This window comes from Coenobita brevimanus, chromosome 72 (assembly GCF_032717465.1).
Source record: "Coenobita brevimanus isolate Jiangsu-jjx chromosome 72, ASM3271746v2, whole genome shotgun sequence".
NCBI classification, from domain to species: Eukaryota; Metazoa; Arthropoda; class Malacostraca; order Decapoda; family Coenobitidae; genus Coenobita; species Coenobita brevimanus.
Window position 1 is genome coordinate 31,964,980 of NC_137025.1, and position 23,705 is coordinate 31,988,684.

The window sequence follows — 23,705 nt, forward strand, 5'->3', positions numbered from 1 at the left end:
ATATAGGCATTATAATCATTGTTTCACTCACTGACTCATCACCATTCATGACCTTTTTTTTCCCACATTACCTGATCATCATTTCTGACTCTTTCTTCCTCTAATGCTATGTAAACCTTGTCCTCCACATTGTCATTGATTGGGGAATCACTCTGGCCCTGAATGTCTTTATTGGCCAGGTCACTGGTAACAGGTGAATTGCCGAGACAATGGCATGAGGGGGAGAGGGGGAGGTTATGCAGTGTAAGGCATTGTCCCTGCTTGGCATCTTGTAGAGGAATACAGGAAGGTGTCCCGTGTATACATACGAAAAATCACGCACAAAATTGAAAATTGTGCAAATTAGGGACCTTGCAATTGCACGACATACCGGTACGTTGCCAGGACTGGCATATGCAAATCGTTGCAACGTACCCATACGTCGACGGGACGGGGTGGGTTAACCCCTTTGCGCCCCGTGTCCCCAGTACGGGGCGGAAGTCGGCATTATCAAAAACTAATAAACATGGGAACCCCAGGGTAGGGACCTATGAGCCTCGCGACTATGAGTCGACAGGCGGAGGGCGGTACGCCTGGCGCCCTTCCAGCAAAATCTCTTGCACAGGAAATCTGGCCACTAAGGGGTTAATAAATTTCCAAGATACATTAACCCTTTCAGCCTGTTTTTTCTCTCACCAAAGCAATACCGCTGCTGATGCTTCCCATTTCCTTGTGTCACATAATACTATCGATAGTCTTGCAATGTTATTTGAATATTTCTAGCCAAATTTATTTAGTTATCAGGGAACAATACCGAGGTGTTAAGAGGTATAGTACATAAATATTCATTAAACTTTACAAGCTTTACTGTATAATCCGTCACTCATAAAGATACACACGCACACACACACACACACACACACACACACACACACACTGTAGCACTAGTTGAGCAGGGCAGTACTCCCAAGGTGGATGGAAAGCTGATGACAGGCAGAGCTGGAGCTACTGTTTCATCAGCCCTCAGGATTTGTTCCTGACCATCCCCATTTGCTGAACATTTTCAGTGTCTCAGTAACACCGAGAGTAGGCTAGCATGCTTTCCAGTACAAGTTTCACTATCAACACCAGACTACATGCACAGTACACACTACACTTCCTTTTCCAAAGTTTTAAAAAGTACTGTAATCATGGCTTCGACATACATAGCCTCGGAGTCCCCGGGGGGGGGGTTGAGGGGACCATAAATGCCCCCACCTGTCGCCTCTCTCCGGTGACGAACCGAGCTTCCTGGAACCACTGTCTGACTCACTTCTTCTTCATTTTTGCAACATTCGTGGCCTTTCATCCAACTTTCGTTCTATTGAGCACCACCTCTCCTCCTCTAAACCTCACCTTCTTTTCCTAACTGAGACTCAGCTGTCTGAGGTAACTGACAGCAAACCCTTCTCTGTATCCTCCTACTATCTCTATACCCATTTCAAAGCCAAAGGTGGCTGTTGTGTATGTATACGCAATGACTTATCTTGCTCTCGTGTTCCTGAACTCGATTCTTCTGAATTCTCTACACTCTGGCTTCGGCTTTCCTGTCATTCTCTGACTAAATGTATCTGTGCTGTTTACTTTTCCCCTAATTCTATTGACTATCAACAATACTTTGACTATCTTGCTTCTACGATGGAACACATTCTATCCATTTCTCCTATCTCTGAAATCACCATTCTAGGAGATTTCAATGTTCACCACAACCTTTGGCTCTCCTCTCCTATCACTGATCCACCTGGTGAACAAGCCTATCCTTAATGACCTAGAGCACATTGTACATCACCCTACCTGTATCCCTGACCGCCTTGAAGAGAGCTTCAACATACTTGACCTTTTCCTTTCAACTAATCCTTCTGCTTACACTGTAAATCTTTTTTCTCCGTTGGGCTCCTCCGATAACAACCTTATCACATTAACCTGTCCTATCGCTCCAGTATGGCCTGTGGACTCTCCAAAGAAATATCATCTGTGGCACTATGGAGCTGTGGATTGGGAGGCCATCAGCCAGTACTTCTTTGATTTTCTATGCAATGAGTATTGCTTCCATGGCCGGGAGCCATCTGAATGTGCCTTGCGCATTACGAAGGTTATTCTCTCGGGCCTGGAAGCATTCCTTTCTCATATCCTTTGAGAAATGCAAGAAAGCCTTGGTTTAATCACGCTTGTTCTAATGTTATCTGGAAGAAGGAGAGGGCCTATAAAAGGTAACGGAGCCAACCCACCCCTGAATCACATCTTTTATGTTTTCTGCCCGGAATCGTGCTAAGTCTGTTCTTTGCACTGCTAAAAATAATTTCATCCATACTAAATGCTCTCAACTCTCCAACTCGAATTCTTCCCACTCCTTCTAGCACCCTGCCAAAAACCTTTCTAACTACCTCATCATCCTTCCCTCCTCTTTCCTACTCTGATGGCTCTGTAGCTATTTCTTCTACTGACAAAGCAGATCTCTTTGCTCAGACTTTCTCCTCCAATTCCACCTTTGATGATTCTGGTGCTGTTCCTCCATCACTTCCCCCCCACTGACTTCCTCATGGCTGACATTAAAATTTCTTCATCTGATGTATTTTCTGCCATCACAGGTCTTAATACTAAGAAGGCATTTGAGCCTGAAGGAGTCTCTCCTGTTGTTCTCAAGAACTGTGCTTCTGTGTTTACACCCTGGCTAGGCAAACTATATCATCTTTGTCTATCAACTTGTACCGTTCCTTCTTGCTGGAAGTTTGCTCTCATTCAGCAGTCCCAAAGAAGAGGGACCATTCCCAACCCTTGAACTATCGTCGAATTGCTTTAACATCCTGTATCTCAAAAGTTTTCGAGTCAATTCTTAATAGAAAAATTTTAATGCATCTTTCCAATCACAACCTTCTTTCTGATCGTCAGTATGGGTTCCGTCAGGGACGCTCAACTGGCGATCTTCTCACCTACGTTTCGAACTCCTGGTCATCCTCCTTTCAGGACTTTGGCAAAAGCTTTTCCATTGCACTTGACATCTCGAAGGCTTTCGATCGAGTCTGGCATAAACCTTTAATTTCCAAGCTGCCCTCTTATGGTTTCTATCCTTCTATCTGTGCCTTCATCTCTAGCGTCCTTTCTGGTCATTCTATAGTATCTGCTGTTGTAGACAGCCATCGCTCTTCTCCTAGATCTGTCAACAGTGGTGTTCCTCAGGGCTCTGTCCTATCACCAACTCTCTTCCTGTTATTCATCAATGACTTTCTAAGCTGTACATCTAACCCTATCCACTCATACGCTGATGACTCCACCCTACACCTTTCCATTCGGTTCCCACAATGCCCATCTCAACAGCTATTTCAATAAACAAGGGATGAGGGTATGGCACACCTAATGCCTGACTTGGCTCGAATCTCTGACTGGGGTAAAAATAATCTAGTTGTTTTTAGTGCATCAAAGACTCAGTTTTCACACCTATCAACTCGACAAAATCTTCCACAGGTGTACCCACTAATGTTTAATAATATTCAGCTTAATCATGCATCATCCTTCAACATGCTTGGGGTTCCATGTACTCAGGACTTATATTGGAAAGATTATATTACATCTCTTTTAAAATCTGCTTCCAAGAGATTAGGTGTGCTAAGCCGACTCCATTCCTTCTTTACTCCTGCACAATTGCTGACTCTATGCACAGGTTTAATCCGCCCCTGTGTGGAGTACAACTCGGATATGTGGGGAGGTTCCCCACATACAGCCCTTCTCAATAGGGTGGAGTCAAAGGTTTTTCGTCTCATTAACTCTCCTTCTCTTACTGACTCCCTACAACCTGTCTCTTCGCTGGACTGTTGCATTTTAATCTCTTTTCTATCGCTACTTCAACGGTCACTTCTCCTCTGAACTGTCTGCATGCATTCCACCACCTCTTTGACGGGCGGCAGCACCCGTCGAGCAGCGAACTCTCATCCCTTTTCTGTCCAACTCTCTAGTGCAAGAGTTAACCGTTACTCCCAGTCCTTCATTTATGCAACAGGTCAACTCTGGAACTGTCTCCCTCTGTCTGTATTTCCTGCTTCCTATGATCTCCAGTCTTTCAAACGCAGTGTGTCCAAGCATCTCAAAATGAACGGATCTTGAATTTGGCTCTCTCTAGTATTTTGTGTTCCTTTTGGAAGGAACAGTTATTACTGGCTCGTGGCCTTTGGTTCCTTCTTCTTCGCATAAAAAAAAATTACACAGACACACACACACACATCACAGAGGATAAGATTACATACATAATATAAGCTTTAAAAAAACTGTGCCATCTGGTAGGGATGCTATTAAAACTAAAGACGAATGCAGTTGATACCGTCAAAAAGGGATAATACAAATTTTCAGTCAAACGATGACTTTACATGATATGTATCTTTTCCCAATTCAGCCAAAGCTGTAGCTATCAATAAATATTTACATAAAACAGGCCTTAGGATTGCTGCATCCTCATGGCTTAAAACAGGGGTGGGGAACGTCCGGCCTCGGGCCGTATGAAGCCATCAAGTCAGTTTGATCTGGCCTGCGAGGCAATTCATGAATGCAATTTCATAAACTCACGAACAATTATATATATATATATATATATATATATATATATATATATATATATATATATATATATATATATATATATATATATATATATATATATATATAATGTACTGGACTACAGTTGATTTTAAGTTGATAATTTTGTATGGCCCGCGAATGATGTTAAAAATATCCTAATGGCCCTTTATAGCAGAAAGGTTCCCCACTCCTGGCTTGAAAGATGCGAAACAGTCAATATAGAAGAAAATTGAAGTAAAAATGTGAACAGTGTGGTATACAGCATACCGAGCTGTGGATGCTAGAAAATGTACATTGAAGAAACAGGACGATAAAAGGATACAAGGATAGTAGAACACAAAGAAGATATGCGATGTCAAAAGTATCTAAATCCATAGTGTTGCACACAGATCAAAGCTATCATTTGCCATTGTTGCAAGAAGCTAAATATAGCCATTGAGAGAAATGTGAATAAACAAACGCCAGAAGTGTTGAGAACAGTTCATATTTGTATACAAAAATGCAGCTAACAATAAGAAGGGACTTTTCAGCCTATATAGGTATATAACAATGATAGCACTATATTCGCAATCAGGGGTGGGGTAGGTGGCTGGAATTTTCCTAGCGGCAGCTAAGCAGGCTGCGACGCGAGAAGTGGGAGAAAATTTTCAGGGCTATAAGGATCTCAACTTTGTCACTTGTTCAGTCTCTCTGCAGGCAGGTTCTGTGCAACCCGAAGAGTTAGAGAAAATAATGATTTCAAACTCTAACCTGTGTCTCTCTCACCACCAACATGTTTGCTTGCCATTTTATATATATATATATATATATATATATATATATATATATATATATATATATATATATATATTAAATAACAGAACAGAGGAAGGAAAAACAAATGAATAGAAAAAAATTTCCATACACCAGATTACTGGTGTCCTCTGTTCATAAAATATCTGTAAGAGTTAGACTTGAACAGCTGTAGGTTGAAGTTTGGAGGGCAACAACTCTGGAGAAGCGAGTTCCAAAGAGATGCAGTATGGGGAATGAAAGAATTCTGATAGGCAGGAGTTCTGCAATATGGCTGAGTAACATTCCAGTCATGAGCGCTACCAGATGCCTGGGTAGCACGAGGGAAGGTATGGAGAGGTGGCACCATGGACGCAACTTCGTCTGAGCATTTGCCATAAAAATATCTGTAATATAATGCAAGGGAGGCAACATTCCTTCTTCCTTGTAGGGGAGGTAGTTTACTTGTAATGGCAGGGTTGTTAATAATTCTAGCAGCCTTGTTCTGAATTTTGTCTAGTTGTTTTAATGCAACCTCTCCACATCCATTCCACAAGGGTGAGCAATATTCAAGTTGAGAGCGCACATGACTCTTATAAATTATAGCTAATTGCTCGTCAGTGAAGAAGTTACGGACCAAGTTTCTTTGAGGCGGTTTTAGCAAGTGATCTAACATGAGAGGTCCAGCTGAGGGCATTGTTAAGTGAGACACCGAGAATTTCAATACTTTTGGAGATGGGAATATTAGTAGTACTGAAGGTAATATACGAATCTGGCAATATCTGTCTATTAGTAAACTGTATATATTTAGTTTTACTAGCATTCATTGAGACAAGGTTGTTTTGTCCCCATTCACTGATCGTAGATAGGTCTTGATTTATGGAGATGGCTGTACTGAGTTGAGAGGTAGAGATATTAGACTTTGTAAATGGGTGTCTGAGTGTGAATGAACTATGTATTGTTGAGTCATCTGCATATGAGTGGATGGGATTGTGGGTGACAGATAAGAGACCATTAATATGAGCCAGTTACAGGGTTGGGGCCAGAACTGATCCCTGTGGCACGCCGGCGTTAATTGAGTGGAAACTGGAATATACATCATCTACTTTTACTCTTATTTTCCTGTCACTGAGATATGAGATCAAAGGAACAAAAGACGTTAGTCCATAGCAAGGGAGTTTGGACAGCAGGGAACGGTGCCATACTCTATCCAAAGGTTTAGAAATATCAAGGGCTACTGCATGAGTTTCCCCATGTAAGTTGATTGATTGATGGATGGTATGAGTTAGGAGATTGGGTATGTCAATGGTGGATCTTTCGTGGCGAAAATCATATTGTCTATCACTAATCAAGTTGTTGGATTCAAGATGTTTAACAATGTGCTTATTAATTAAAGTTTCAAAATACCTTACCAAGAGAAGATGTGACTGCTATTGGCTGAAAAATCCCTCCTTATGGTTAGTTGCGGTTTTCACACAAACTTGAGCTGTTCCAGATACCTTTGACATTTGTTTATTCAGATCTTTCTCAGTGATTATTGCTTCATGGCACCTGGGCAAATGATTGTGCTGATATGTGTGCATCACTATGGATTTAGATACTTTTAGACACCGTGAATCTTCTTTGTGTTCATCTGTCCCTGTTTCCTATCATTGTCCTGTTTCTCCAATGTATGTTTTTGTGCATCCACAGCACGGTATGCTGTATATTATACTGTTCTCATTTTTACTTCCTTTTTCTTCTATTTTGACTGTTTCTCATCTTTTCCTTCATGAAGATGCTGCAGTCCTAAGGCTAGCTTTCTGTAAGTATTTGTTGATAGCTACAGCTTTGGCTGAGTTGGGAACAGATACACATCATGTAAAATCATCATTTGATTGAATATTGGTATTAGCTCTTTTCTTTGTAACGGTATCAACTGCATTCGTTTTTAGTTTTTTTGTTTTGTTTTGTTTTGTTTTAACAACATGCGTACCGAATATCATAGCTTCATTAAGGCTTATATTATGTATCTAATTTCAACCCCTATGAAATCATTACCGGGTATCTGCATGGTCGTTTGAAAAATCCTGTAACCACTCCAGATTTGGTCCGTTCGTTTCGTGCAGAGAGATTGTGAATAAAGCCATTTTTGTTGGTTGGTTGTGCGGTACACAAAGTATTTAGCTCCCTCGTCTGTTCTCCATATAGTAATATGTGAAAGTGTTTTTTTTTTTTTTTCTCCTACTCCTCTTCTACAATGAACTGTATGTCAAAATTCATGTCGTTTAACATTTTCAGTTTAAAATATTTGTGTCCTTAGGCGCAATTACTAATACATCGTCAACATATCTGTACGAAGGTGCACCGCTACCAGTGATTCTCCAAAGCAGTCTGCCTTTAATACTTCCATATGGTGCCAGAAAGAGGCAGACCCATGACTAAATCCTTATTTTGCCTGTACTCGTACTCCTTCCCATTGAAAGTAAATGATCTGTTGTTTACCCACACTGATATTAATTCACTGCTGTCAGACCCTGGAAACAGTTGCTCCTCGTCTTCCATGATGTCCACTGCTCTTCATACTGCCTGCACGACTCCTTTTATCGGTACGTTGGTGAAGAGTGACTTTACATCGGAACTTGCCATTTTCCTACTGCAGAAGTCCGTGTCACTGAGAGTTTCTATTAAATCTGCCGAAATTCTTTGATGCGTACCACTTATGGTACTGAGGGAGTTTGAAACGTGATTTGTTAGCCTCTGAGCAAGCTTCTGGTAGGCATTTCTAAATTTAGATGTTGTCCGCCTTTTTGGAATACCCTCCCTGCGTACTTTTGGTAGACTCTCATTCTCGGGAGCGAGATTTTTTACAGTAAGTCTAAACCTACCATTTCCTTTTTCCTGATTTTATAAGTATTTTTTTCTCGTTCCAATATTGAATTTATTAGATTCACTGCCTGAATATCCAAGATATTTCTTTTCGCGTGTAGATGTATCAAATAGCATTTGTAATTTTTTCCTGTTGATTAACTTTCGTTCATGATTATCACCCAACCACATTTGTCTGATGTAGCTGTCACTATGCCTTCATTTTTTGTCTAGCTAACTCAGAGCAGTTTTATGACCTTGTGGTAGTGCATTTGGTTGTTTTTTGGCATTCATTAGGATGTCGTCGGCATTAGCTGACGAACAACCTAAATCTAAATACTCTTTGAATGGCCAACAAAACAACAAGGATGACTTAATCCATTATCTGCACAAAACGAATGGACCAAGTCTGGAGTAATTATATAATGGGCATTGAGAATTTGCAGTAATGAGTCCATAGAGGATGAGATTAGATACATAATAAGAGCCTTAAAGAAGTCATGCTATCCTGTAAACATGTTAAAACTGAAAGGGGCGGCAATTGCTATCATTAAAAAGAAAAGAGAATGGCAACGTTCTATCAAAGGATGAAATTAGAAGATAATGTTCTCTTATCTGTCCCCAACTCACCTAATGCTATGGTTATCAAGAAGTACTTACAGGAAGCGAACTTTACTACCAAAACATCCTCAGGATGTAAACCAAGAGAAATCGTCAAAACAAAATCGAAATCCATAGGCAACGCTACTCTGTTGCAACCCTCAATCAGACCAAGCACATGCTCCGCACCTCCCTGCACACCTAACCAAGTGCATAATGGCTCTCACCCCCCTACCCCATCTTTTCTTTTAAAGGTGGGTATAAGGAGAACGCTTTGAGAACACATAACCTGGGCACTTCAAATTCCTTGCACAGGTCGCATTGAAATCTCTTGAGAAATTATTATTATTTTTTTTATTTTTTTAATCATTCAAAAACTACATAAGACACAGCATTCTGCCTATCAGAAGGCACCAGTTCACTATAAGACATACAACTATGTGAAATTTCATGACTACAGTGAATACTTTCTGAGTTCTGGCCCGGAAACGAAATCTCTACGCCCAGCCAGCTACCCTGCTGCACTGCCGCCCAACTTTATGGACGGACACCTATTGATCCCAGTGATAACAAAACCCGCCTCTGACTTTGTCAGATGCAGGGTAATGAAGGCAGTGCAATACACAACATACCGTGGAAAGAATGGTCATGGGGTACACTGGGGGAAACAGGTCGATGAATTGATAAAAGGAGAGCAGAACACAAAGCAGATTCACAGTGTCACAGAGAATCTAATTCCCAAGTGTTGCACACAGATCAGCGCAATCATTTACCCAGACGAGAAGCTCACTGAGAAAGACATGAATGAATAAATGAGAAAAACATTGGAAGAAGCTCCCGCTTGTGAAAAAAAAAAAAAAAAAAAAAAAAAACTAACTAATCATGGGGAGTTTTTTTTTTTCTGTTTAGCCTATGTAGCCATACAGCAATAAAAACACTACTCTGGCTAAGAGGGGAGGGGTAGGACACGGCCGTGCACACGGTGAGGCAGGTCTGACTCACCCATTTGGAAGGAATGAAAAATTCGAATGAATATAATACTACTAACGCAACTCATTGAAATAATTAAATCCTGTTAAGAATGTAATGAGATAGAAAAATAATAGAAAATGTAAAAAAAGTTCTAGAAAATATAAGAAAGAACGAACAGAATCATTCACAAACTCCAAAATCTTACCAATATTCTCCTGATAACTTCAGTGTAGCCTTTGTTAACCTCATGAACATGAGATATATTGTACTCTAAATAAAAAATCTGGAGGTAATAAGAACAGATCAAGACATTATAGATAATGGTAAATGAAGTGCAGTAATTCCTTTCAGGACACATTTTCCGTGATCTGTTCTGCAATAAAATCTTTAGTAAATATTAATTCCTCAGTAAATTGCATAAAAAAAAGTTCTGATATATTAAGCTTCCATTGCTACATGTAAAGCAGTTTAGTGTGTTAGTTGGTAGGGCAGGGTTGTGATATTCTGAAACACCTCCCATATTTATAACAGAGACTCACCCTGTGTGAATTGCCCCAACTTCCAAGGTGCTCTATCCATTGATATTCACATTGGTTTCACTTCCAAGATTCTGTAGAGTTCTGTATATAAACTATCCTGAGTTTGTACCCTATCAGTACTTTAGTCAATTACAATGCCTCAGTTTACCATATTGCGTTACTTAGTTTAGTGGATAATTAAGGCTCTCCAATCGAAATGAGCCGGTGCAGGTTTACATCCAAGGGATGGTTGGGGTTTATTGCTTACATAATGCCACTCAGGGATGAGTGAGGCTGGTCACTCTCATCTTAAATGTCAAGACCAACATGCCTAGCCCGGGCTCCTACGCTCCTCATGGAGCAACACAGGATTAGATGATAAATGAATGCATCAATGAAATGCAATTAATAACTTATTTAAAAAAAGAAAAAGCACTTTTTTTTCAACTTCCCCGCACCTTCAAAAATCCTGTGCACTGTCCTGGGGTAAGAGGACGGAATTTTCCTAGCCGTAGCCAATCAGGCTGCGATATAAGAAGTGGGAGGGAATTTCCAAGGGTATAAACTTCTCGGCTCTGTCACTTTTTGTGCTCTGTAGATGGTTTCTGTGTAGTCCAGAACTTTAGAGAAAATGAAGAATTCAAAATCTAACCTGTTTCTCACTCACCCAACATTTCCACTTGTTGAAACAAATATCTATCTAACTGTTTATCAATCTGTCTATATGTGTATTTATCTGTTTATCTGTCTGTGTATCTGTCTGTCTATTTACCTATCTTTTTATCCATGTACCTATAAATATATATACACACACAAACTCACACATATATATGTATGTATGTATATCTAGCTATCAATCTATCTATCTATACAGTACATCCCCACAGTACATGAGTTCCGAGTACGGGATCCCCCTTGTACGTGAGGACCTATTTTCTTTTTATTTTAGTGTATTTTTTATTAGTATGCAGACTGAACTCCTTGTAAGTGAGACAGGCAGTGAAATGTGGCCCAAATCCGGGGTTACTCCTAGTATGCGACATTGACCCCCCAAGAAGCGATATCAGTAGCCTACGCTCCACCCATCTTCAGCCATATTCTTGTTGGGTTAGTTAAGCCATATCCTTGTTGATTTACCTAGTACAACCATAATCTTGTTGGTTTACTTCATCTTAGATAATATGTCTTAGAGAGTTTCCCTGTACAGTACAATACTTATGTCTGAAAAGCTTCTCAAGGGTTGTCCATGAAGGAGGGTGCCGCTCATATGTAATTATTCCCATAAGTTTACGTATTCACAGTACGCGAATTCCTAGTACGTGACGTCCTCTGCCGCCCATATAGGCGTGTACTAGGGGGATGTACTGTACATATATATATATATATATATATATATATATATATATATATATATATACACGAGATGCCCAGAAAAAGCAAGTGATTAAGCCGTCTTTCATTTGGAAACTAGAAAAGGTACCCGGCATTGCCTGGGTAAAACTCTATGATCGTGCATTGCCTGGGATCCCGCACGGCCACTTGTGGGAGAAGACTCTCGGGTTCTCTTTTTATCCTTGGGCCCGTTTTCCCAGTGTAATAGTCTGCATTGAACTATTCCTGCCATGGACCTATTTTCCCAGTACACACCCACCTACCAACCCTCTCCACCCATCGCACCAATCGGTCTACCCATCCGACCAGTGGTAGCTAGTAGTATGGTTATAGAAGTAAACAGGTCGAAGGTAATTGGTTGCCATCTTTCACCATGTTGACTTGAGTATTTCTGATTAATTATACTCTCGGCCAGCAGAGGGGCTACTTTAGTTTATGAAATGTTTATGACGAAAATTCGTCATAAGAAGTTACCCCTGTCAAAGCTTTTAAAAGAATTGTATATGCATCCCCCTTGATTTCCATAGAGGACAAACAGACAGGCAGACAAACTCTCTCTCTCTCTCTCTCCACAGAGGCATGAAACTCCACGTAAATACCCTGCTGCATTTACCCCGAAATATAAGATATGGAGGTGTATTAATTAACAACATTTTTGGTAACCTTTTTAGGTATGTTGATTCAAAAATTGTTGCACTGTAATGCATTGTTTCGGCTAATTTGAGGGTTCAAACAAACAAACAGATGAACAGAATGGGAGTTATAATAGACTATGGATAAAGATTAGATTTTATGCCTCAACTAATGGTAAGTGTGAGATTGATAAGTTAAATGGTAGACTAACAATACGAATAAGGGAATTTGCGAAGGTATTAGGGAAATCCAGTACAAGGAAGGGCAACATGAAATGAAAAAAAAAATGGCCCTCAAGGGCACAAACAAAAGAAATGAGAGGATAGTAAAATCAAAGAAAGAAGAAATGGAAAGACCATAAAAAAATTAACATATCAACAACAAGAAACAGATAAAATAAAAACGAAGGGGAAACATGGATGAGATTAAAAAAAAAAAAAAAAAAAACATAATGGCACTAGGAAAGTGACAAACTATATCGCTGAAAGACAAAAACAGTGATGTAATTAAGTGCAGAATGAAGACAGCAAAGAGAGTTTGATAACTGGTACTGCATACATCAAAGACAGTAATACCATATGGCAAACTTTTCAGCTGACACAAGTGAAATACCTGAAACAATACCAGAAGAAGTAAACTTTTCTGTTAAATGTGACAAAGTAGGAAAGGCCCCAGAAGAAGATGAAATATTCTCAGATTTACTGACTGATTAAGGAGTAGAAATATAAACCTGTCCCAACCACTTATTTATTCAATGTATAAATAAGAAAACTTCCCAAACATGGTGTAAAACAATAGTTACTCTGTTTTACAAGAAAGGCATCTCATAAGATCATAGTAACTATCGACCTGTAGACTGTAGAACCAATCGAGCAGGGTGGTAGGCCTACTCTTAAGGTAGATGGAAGCTGATGACAGGAAGAACTGGAGTTCCCATTTCATCAGCCCTAGGAAATAGCTCAAGAAAGGCATCTTATAAAATCAGAGTAACTATTGACCTGTAGACTGTAGAACCAGTCGAGCAGGGTGGTACTCTTAACCTGCCGCATCCCGTTGAGGTGAATATACGTCCACACGTTTTGTCACTGCCACTCCCGTTGACGTATTTAAATGCAAATCAATTGCAAGGTCCATAAATTGCACAGTTTTCAATTTTCGCGCATGATTTTCGGTATGTATACACGGGACACCTTCCTCTACAAGATGCCAGGCAGGGACAATGCCTTACCCTGCATGACCTCCCCCCCTTGCATGCCATTATCTCGGCAATTCACCTGTTACCAGAGTAAAGACATGTCATGCCATAGGATGAAATTCAGGGCCAGAGTGATTCCCCAATCGATGACAACGTTGAGGACAAAGTTTATGTAGCATTAGAGGAAGAAACAGTCAGAAATGATGATCAGGTAATGTCGCCAAAAAAAGTCAGGTATGTTGATGTGTTTGGTGAGTGAAACAATGCTTATATTGCCTATATTACTGTGTGAAAACCAATATACTCTCGTACTACATAATTATAAATTCATATCAAATAAATACCATTTATAAGAGGTGTGCAATAGTTACCCTCCCATAGAACTCGTTTTCTTTGCAGCCAGCCTGATAGAAAAACCATTAAGGTAAGGAGTACTGCTACCTGTATTGAGTATTTCAAACCTCAGGTGAGTGATTTCTCTATGAATTTTCGATATTTCTCACCAAAAGTGGAGGTTTGAGCCAAAAAAAATTTTGTCCAAAATTGGTCGGAACTGGGGGGAGTCAGTGGTGGAAAAGTGGTCGGGATGGGGCAGGTTAAGGTAGATGTAAGGCTGATGACAGGAAGAACTGGAGTTCCCGTTTCATCAGCCCTAGGTAATAGATCCCCATTTGCTGAACTTTTTCAGTGTTTCAGTAACGCAAAGAGTAGGCCATGTTGTCCATTACAAGTCTCTCTAACTTTGAACACCAAACTGCATGCACATTACACACTTCACTTCATATTCAAAATTTAACAATAAATGGCATCCCATCACCAACTTCAGAATCCTTGCAGACAGGGCGGAACCCCCCAAATTCGGCCTTTTCCTAATGGCGACCAAGTGAGATACCTGGAACCATTGCCTGCCTCACTTCTTTTCTGCAACATTCGTGATCTTTCATCTAAGTTTCTGTTGAATATCACTTCACTTCCTCTAAACCTCGCCTTTTCTTCCTCACTGAGACTTATCTGTCTGAGGTGACTGACAGCATACCCTCTTTTTTATCCTCCTACTTTCTCTCTACTCACTTCAGTGTCAAAGGCGGCCGTTGTGTATATGTATGCAACGATATATCTTGTTTTCGTATTCATAAATTTGCTGAACTCTCTACTCTGTGGCTTTGGCTACCCTGTCATTCACTGACTAAATATATCTTTGCTGTATAATTAATCCCTAATTCTACTTACCATGAAAAATTCTTCGACTATCTTACTTCCAAGATGGAACACAGCCTGTCAATTTCTTCTTTCTCTGAAGTCTCCATTGGAGGTTATTTCAATGCTCCCCACCATTTTTTGGCTCTCCTTTTCTTTCTCTGATCCACCTGGTGAACGAGCCTACATATTTTCTGTTCTTAATGACTTAGGGCAGCTAGTACAGCTCTCTATCCGTATCCCTGACCACCTTGGAGAGAGTTCTAGCATACTTGACCTCTTCATTACATCTTATGCTTCTGCTTACAGTGTTAGTCTTTTCTCTTCACTGGGTTCCTCCGATTACAGCCTTATCATCTTAGCTTGTTGTATCGCTCCAGTATGGCCTGCAGACCCTCTCAAGAAGCTACGGCTGTGGTAAGTTGGAGTTGCTGACTGAGAGGCCCTCGGGCAGTACTTCTTTTATTTCCCCTGGAACGATTATTACTTCCATGGCTGAGAGCCATCTGAGTGTGCCTCTTGCATATACAGAGGTTATTCTTTTATGCATGAAAGCATACATTCCTTATTCATATCCTGTGATTAATGTAAAAAAAGGCCTAATCACGTTTTTCTAATGCTGTCCAGAACAAGAATGCCTACAAAAGGTTCCAGAGCCAACCTGCCCCTGAGTCTCGTCTTTTATGTTGCTGCCCAGAACTGTGATAAGTCAGTTCTTATTCGCACTAAATGCTGTGAACTCTCCAACTCATAGTCTTCTCACTCCTTCTGGCCCCTTGTCAAAAAACTTTCTAACAACTTTACCTCATCATCTTTCCCTCCTCTCTTCCACGCTGATGGCACTGATACTGCAGAACTCTTTACTCAGACTTTTTCCTCCAATTCCACCTTAGACGATTCCTGTTCTGTTCCTCCATCACTTCTCCCCTCTCACTTTCTCATGGCTGACATTAAAATTTCAAGTGATGTATTTTCTGCCATCACTGGCCTCAATACTTACAAGGCTTATGGACCTGATAAGGTCTTCCTGTTGTCCTCAAGGGCAATGCTGAGTGCTTACACCCTGCTTAGGTCAACATTTTTATCTGTGTCTGTCAACTTATGCCATTCCTTCTTGATGGAAATTTGCTCTCACTCAGCCTGTCCCAAAGAAAGGTGACCATTTCCAGCCCTCTACTAATCGCTCAGTTGTTTTAACATTCTGTATTTCAAAAGTTTTGAGTCTATTAAAAAAAAATAAGGCATTACTTCTATAACCCTTTTATAGATCGTCGGTATGGGTTCCGCCAGGGATGCTCCACCGGTGAGCTTCTCATCTACCTCTCAGACTCCAGGCTATCCCCCTTTTGGGACTTTAAAGGTTTGCCATTGCACTTGACATCTCAAAGGCTTTCCATGGAGCCTGGCATAATCTTTAATTTCCAAACTGCCCTCTTATGGTTTCTCTCCATCAATCTATACCTTCATCTATAGCTTCCTTTCTGGTCGTTCTATCTCTGCTCTTGTAGACGGCAACCGTTCTTCTCCTAGAACTATCAACAGTGGTATTCCACAGAGCCTATCATCTATTCTCTTCCTTCTATTCATCAATGACCTTCTGAGCTGTACATCTAATCCTATCCACTCAAACGCTGATGACTCCATCTTTCACCTTTCTGTTCGTTTCCCTCAGCGTCCATCTCAGCAGTTTCTCCAACAAGGTATGAGGCTATGGCACACCTAATGTCTAACTTGGCTCATATCTCTGATTGGGGTAAATATAATCTTATTGTTTTTAATGCATCAAAAACTCAGTTCTTACATCTTTCAATCCGATAACATCTTCCGCGGGCATATCTTTTTAATTTTTAATAATATCCAACTCAAATCTGCATCATTCTTAAACAGACTTCGGGTGTCCTTATCTCAGGATTTATCTTGGAAAGATCATATTATACCTCTTGTAAAATCCGCTATCAAGAAATTAGGGATGCTAAACCGACTCTATTCCTTTTTTACTCCTGCACAGTTGTTGATTTTATACATATTTTTTTTTTTCCGCCCCTGTATAGAGAACAACTCTCATCTTTGGGGAGGCTTCCCACATACAGGTCTCCTCAACAAGGTGGAGTCAAAGGGTTTTCGTCTCATTACCTCTCGTCCTCTTACTAGTTCCCTTCAGCCTCTGTCTCTTTGCCGCACTGTTGCATCTTTATCTCTGTTTAATCCCCACATTAATGGTCACTGCTCCTCTCAACTGTCTGCTGGCATCCCTCCATCACTACAACAGGCACCTGGCGCCGGTTTAGCTACAAATTCTTATCCCTTTTCTCTTCAAGTATCTAATGGATGAGTTAACCGTTACTCACAGTCCTTCATCTATGCCACAGGTCAATGCAACAGGTCAGCTCTGGAAATGTCTCCCTTTGTCTGTATTTCCTGCTGCCTATGATCTCTCGTCTTTCAGACGCAATGTGTCCAGGTATTTGGAAATGAACACATCTTGAATCTGGCTCTCTCTTATCTTGTTTGTTTGGTTTGTTGGTTGGTTAGTTGTTTTCATCTGGAGGGGACAATCTCTTAGGCTCCTGACCTTTGGTTCCTTCTTTTTTGCATTAAAAATGCTTGTTATCACTTATTTACAAACATTTTCTCAAAAGTGCTTACGAACAAAATAATTAATTTGGAAGAAAACCAATTTCGTGAGCAGGCGGGATTCTAAAACGGTTAATCGACTACAGATAATCTACGTAGAGTAAATCAGCTGAGAAAACTACAGAATATAGTAAACCACTATGCTTAAGTTTTACCGAATATACACAGTAATGGCTTTCGACTCAGTGGAGCACAGAGCAATTATACATTCATTACGGGACAAGGATTAAACGAGAACTATAATAAGATGGAACAGTTAAGTTGCATTACGACTCAGACAAAATTAAAGTTAACTATGGTGTCCGTCAGGGACATTCAAGCGTGCCTCAAAATAATTTCCAGAAAGCCTCAATGGGAGAACAGAGGCAAGATGAAGAAAACTTAAACCATCTAAGATTTGTAGGCTACATGACATTGTCCTATCCTCAGGGACAGCAGACATATTGCAAGAAACGTTAAATGACCTAAACAGAGAAAGCTTCAAAGTAGGGCTAAAGATGAACCATAGTAAAACTAATGTCTAAATCAAATTCTCCAAGGAGTCATCAAAATAAATAAAAATATTCTTGAAGTACTTGGGAAATTCAATTACATGCGGTAAATAGTAGAAGTAACCAAAAAAAAAAATGAAAACAAAAGAAAAAGATACACTACTAACGGATGGAAAACTTTCCTTCAGGATAGAGACATCATGAACAGTAATTTGCCAGTATGTACGAAACGAAAAGTATTATTAATGAATGAATAATCTCAGCTGCGACGTCCTTCTGTGGGACCTGGAAGCTAACAAAATCAATGAAAAACAAAATAATCCGTTCAGAAAGAGTAAGGGAAATGTCAATGTTAGGAATATCTTTTAGAGACTGGAAGAGATCTGCTTGGGTGGGAGAGAAGACTAAAGTCAACCTACCTATTTACCTATAAGCAGATGCTATAATCCCGTAACGGGTCGCCGATTGTCACAAAAGGATAACAAATGGAGGTGGGAAGGTCATGCAGCGAGAATAATGGAAAACTTGCAGAGCACCCATAATGTCTGGGCTCAGAAAAATTACGACCCTTATAGAAAATGGCCAGACAGAAGGTAGAGAGAGAAGTTTGCAGGCAAAACCTGTCGGTGAGTGACTCAGTCAAGGAATTCGTAAAGTTTGGCAGAGACACTGTCCAGCAGTGGACTATCAATCTGTGATGATGATGAAGATACAATCTATCTATCTATCTATCTATATATCTATATATATATCTATCTATATATCTATCTATCTATCTATCTATCTATATATATATATATATATATATATATATATATATATATATATATATATATATATATATATATATATATATATATATATATATATATATATTTAATGCAAAGAAGAAATCAAAGGCAAAGGAGCCTGTAAACTGTTCCCTCTAAGAAAAAATAAACAAGAGAGTCATCCTGAAGAACTGTTCATTTCGGGATGCCTGGACACACTGCGTTCGAATGACTGGAGATCACAGGCATCAGGAAATACAGACAGAGGGAGTCAGTTCCAGAGCTGACCCATTGCATACATGAAGGACTGGGAATAACGATTAACTCTTGTTTAAGGGAGATGGACAGAAATGGGATGATAGTTTGTTGCTAGACTGGTGCTATGCACCCACAGAAGTAGAGGAGGGATGCAAGCAGACAGTTCAGATGAGCAGCGACCATTGAAGTAGCGATATTAAAAGAGATAAAGATGCAACAGTACGGCGAAGATTCAGAGGTTGAAGGGAGCTAGTAAAAGGAGGAGAGTTGATGAGATGAAAAGCTTTTGACTCTACCTTGCTGAGAAGAGCTGTATGTGGGGGCCATCCCACACAGTGTTATAGGTAAGGTTTATGGTTCAGTGTTGTAGGTAAGGTTTAAGGTAGAGTGTTAATTATGAGTTAGAGAGGGTACAGAGGGAGTGATTGGTGATGAGCAGTGTGGCTTTAGGAGAGGGAGGAGATGCGTGGATCAGGTGTTTGCTGTGAGACAAGTGTGTGAAAAGTATTTAGCGAAAGGCAAGGATATGTTTTGGGCATTCATGGATTTAGAGAAAGCGTATGATAGAATTGATAGGGAGGCTTTGTGGACTGTTTTAAGATTGTATAGACTTGATGGTAGGTTACTAAAAGGGGTGAAAAGTTTTTATGTAAATAGTAGAGCGTGTGTAAGAGTGGGAAATGCTGTGAGTGATTGGTCTCCCATGAGAGTGGGGCTGTGACAGGGATGTATGATGTCACCTTTGTTGTTTAATATTTACATGGATGGTGTTGTAAGGGAGGTGAATGCAAGAGTTTTAGGGGGAGGTCTGAGTCTTGTGAATGTTAATGGTGGAGAGTGGAATCTGAAGCAGCTGCTGTTTGCAGATGATACTGCACTGGGGGCTGATTCAGAGGAGAGATTGAGACAGTTGGTAGAGGAGTTTGGAAGGGTGTGTGAAAGGAGGAAATTGAAAGTAAATGAGAATAAGAGTAAAGTGATGAAGTGTACGAGGTTGGTAGAAGGTAGGGGGATGAATATAGTTTTGAGCTGCGAGTTGCTTGAGGAGGTAGAGTGCTTTAAATATCTAGGGTCACATGTTGCTGTGGATGGAAGAATAGATGCAGAAGTGAAGTTTAGAATAAATGAAGTAGGAAAGGTGCTGGGAGGAATGAAAAAAGTGTTTAGATGTAGTTCGCTTAGAATGGATGTAAAGAGAAGGATGTATAAGGGTGTTGTGGTACCGACTGCGTTATATGGGGCTGAAACATGGAATATGGGTGTAGCAGAGAGGAAAAGTTTGAATGTAATGGAGATGAGGTGTCTGAGGAGTATGTGTGGAGTGACGCGTATGGATCGAGTGCAAAATGATGAAGTGCGAAGGAGAACTGGAGTTGTTCAGGAGATGGCTGGTAGAGTTGAGCAGAGGGTGTTTCGATGGTTTGGGCATATGGTGAGAATGGATAATGAGCGATTGGTGAAAAAGATAACTAGATCTGATGTGAGAGGTGTAAGGCTGAGAGGAAGACAACGAATAGGATGGATGGACAGTGTGAAGAGAGCGCTGGATGCGAGAGGGATGTCTGTTGAGCAAGGAAGAGTGGCTGTGCATGACAGAAATAAATGGAGAGAAATTGTGAATGAATAAGTGATGACGCAGCCCTGAGGGGATATTCTCCCGCATTTGGTTTGATCAGCTAGTCAGGTCATGTGCAGGTAAGGGGATGGGTCTGTTATGATGTGGCAGGGGTAAACCAGCTCTGCTGTCGGGCCCTGCTGTGGATGTCACTGATTGCATTGCGCAGTTGCCCCATGTGCGGTGTGGTGCGGTGAGGATCTGTCCGTTCTCCCCTTTGGGGCTAAGATGTGAATGAATGTGTTTGAATGGATGAGTAAATGGGGAGTGTGTCGTCCTGTCTCGGCTACCTCCCTTTCCTTTGGGGGAAGCAGCCTAGGTATATAGATAGATAGATAGATAAAGTGAACATCTTTGCGGGGGTGAAAAAGGCACAGAGTCGGCTTAGCACACCTAATCTCTTTGAAGCAAATTTTACCGGAGAGGTAATATGTTCTTTCCAAGATATATCCCGAGAGAGTAAAACCCCAAGTATGTTTAAAGATGATGCAGGATTAAGCTGGATATGGTTGAAAAATAGAGGGTATTCCTGTGGAAGATTTTGTTGGGTTGATGGATGTAAGAACTGAGTTTCTGATGCACTGAAAACAACAAGATTACTTTTACCACCAATCAGACATAATTATGAGCCAAGTCAAAAGCTAGGTGTGTCATAGCCTTATCATTGAGGTAACTGCTGAGATAGACACCGTGGAAAGTGAACTGAAAGGTGAAGGGTGGAGTCATCAGCATATAAGTGGATGTGGTTAGATGTACAGCTTAGAAGGGCATTGGTGAACAAAAGAAAGAGAGTTGGCGATAGGACAGAGTCCTGAGGAACACAACTACTGATAGATCTAGGAGAAGAATGGTGGTCGTCTACAACAGCAGCTATAGAACGACCAGAAAGAAAGGTAGAGATAAAGGCACAAATAGAAGGACAGAAGCCGTAAGAGGGCAGTTTGGAAATTGGAGATTTATGTCAGACTCAATCATAAGCGTTTATGATGTCAAGTGCAATTGCAAAAACTTTTGCCAAAGTCCCGAAAAGACGATGACCAGGAGTGTGAAAGGGAAGTGTGAGAAGATCGCCAGTGGAGTGTCCCTGGCGGAACCCATACTGATGATCAGAAAGAAGGCTGTGGCAGGAAGGATGGTTTAAATTTTTTTTGTTAAGAATTGACTTGAAAACCTTTGAGACACAGGATGTTAAAGCAATTGGGCGAGTGTTAGACGGTTGGGAATAGTCACCTTTATTTGGGACAGGCTGAATGAGAGGGGTAGACTGTAGCACCAGTCGAGCAGGGCAATACTCCCAAGGTGGATGGAAAGCTGACGACAGGGAGAGCTGGATCTACCATTTCATCAGCCCTTGGGACTACTTCCTGACCATCCCCCTTTGCTGAGCTTTTTCAGTGTTTCAGTAACACAGTGAGTGGGCCAGCATGCTCTTCAGTTCAAGTTTCTCAGTCAACACCAACTACATGTACAGTACACACTAAACTTCCTTTTCAAAATTAAAAAAACATGGCATCCAATAACCAAGCCTCAGAGTCCCGGGAGGGGGGGGGAAATAAGTGCCCCCACCATCTGCCCTTCTTCCGGTGATGACTCAACTAGCTGCCTGGAACCACTGTCTGACTCACTTCTTCATTTCTGCAACATTCACAGCCTTTCCTCTAACTTTTTTGCTGTTGAGCACCACTTTTCCTCCTCTAAACCTAGCCTTCTCTTCTTAACCTATGCAGCCCCGGCAACTTTTGGACCTTAGAAAACCCTAGACCCGGCAAATTTTCGACGTCGGCTTTTTTGTCTAAAATCTCCGATTTTGATGAGAAACAATGGAAAACAACCTTTAAAGTCCTCAACTGGGCCAAGAAATGCAATTTCTTAGTACCTCCTTGGCAACGGAGTTCTCTATGAAGGCCCACTGCGCGCCCTCATTCTCCTAGCCTATGCTATGGGTAACTGTACCAGATATGGCTAAAACACTCAAGGAACATGCAAAGAGGTTTATTATATAGAAATTGGTAAGTCTTACAAGAATAAAATAGGTTACATACAGTATAATAGGGTATATATGCATATTTGTACTGGCAGAACACATAGAAATTGGCAACTGATTGCTCACTGTACTGACTGTGTGTGTGTCTTTTCCACTTACACCCTGCTGTTTCTCACTTTACACAACTGCTAGAATATAATTACAGTGATTTACAATTATTTACAGTGTCTTATAGTGCAACTACACACATTATTATTAGTATTGCTCAAGGCTGTGGTACTCTTTGACAGAGGGATCACTCACTGTACTGACTGTACTGACTTTTGAAACAGGGATCACTCACCATACTGACTGGTGGCAGGTAGAGGAAGGTCTGCCCTGTGTCCCTGCCAAAAAAAACCTACGAATGTTGAAAAATGTGGCCATGACAGAGTTTGCAACAGCAGGACGTTAATTCACGTCTTCGGCGCTAGCGGTGACAAAACGTCAGGACGTATATTCACATCTCCGGGGCTGCACGGGTTAAATGAGATTCAGCTGTCTGAGGCAACTGATAGCAAGCCCTTTTCTTTATCCTCCTACTTTCTCTATACTCATTTCAAGGCCAAAGGTGGATGATGTGTATACGTACACAACGACTTATCTTGCTCTTGTGTTGCCGAACTTGATTTTTCTGAGTTCTCTTCTCTCTGGCTTCGGCTTTCCAGTCATTCTCTGACTAAATATATCTGTCTTGTTTACTTATCCCCTGATTCTGTTGACTATGAAAAAATCTTCAACTATCTTACTTCTACAATGGAACACATTCTATCCATTTCTCCTTTCTCTGAAATTGCGATTCTATGGGATTTCAATGTTCACCACCACCTTTGGCTCTCCTCTCCTTTCACCGATCCACCTGAACAAGCCTACATCTTTTCTATCCTTAATGACCTAGAGCAGCTTCTACAGCACCCTGCCGGTATACCTGACTGCCTTGGAGAGAGCTCCAACATACTTGACCTCTTCCTTACAACGAATCATTCTGCTTACACTGTTAATCTTCCATCTTAGTTGGGCTCTTCCGATCACAACCTTATTACCTTAACCTGTCCTATCACTCTGGTACGGCCTGTGGACCTCCCAGAGAAAAGTTGGCTGTTGCAATTTGGAGCTTCTGATTGGGAGGCCGTTAGGCAATACCTCTTTGATATTCCCTGGAATGATTATTGCTTCCATGGCAGGGAACCATCTGAGTGTGCCTT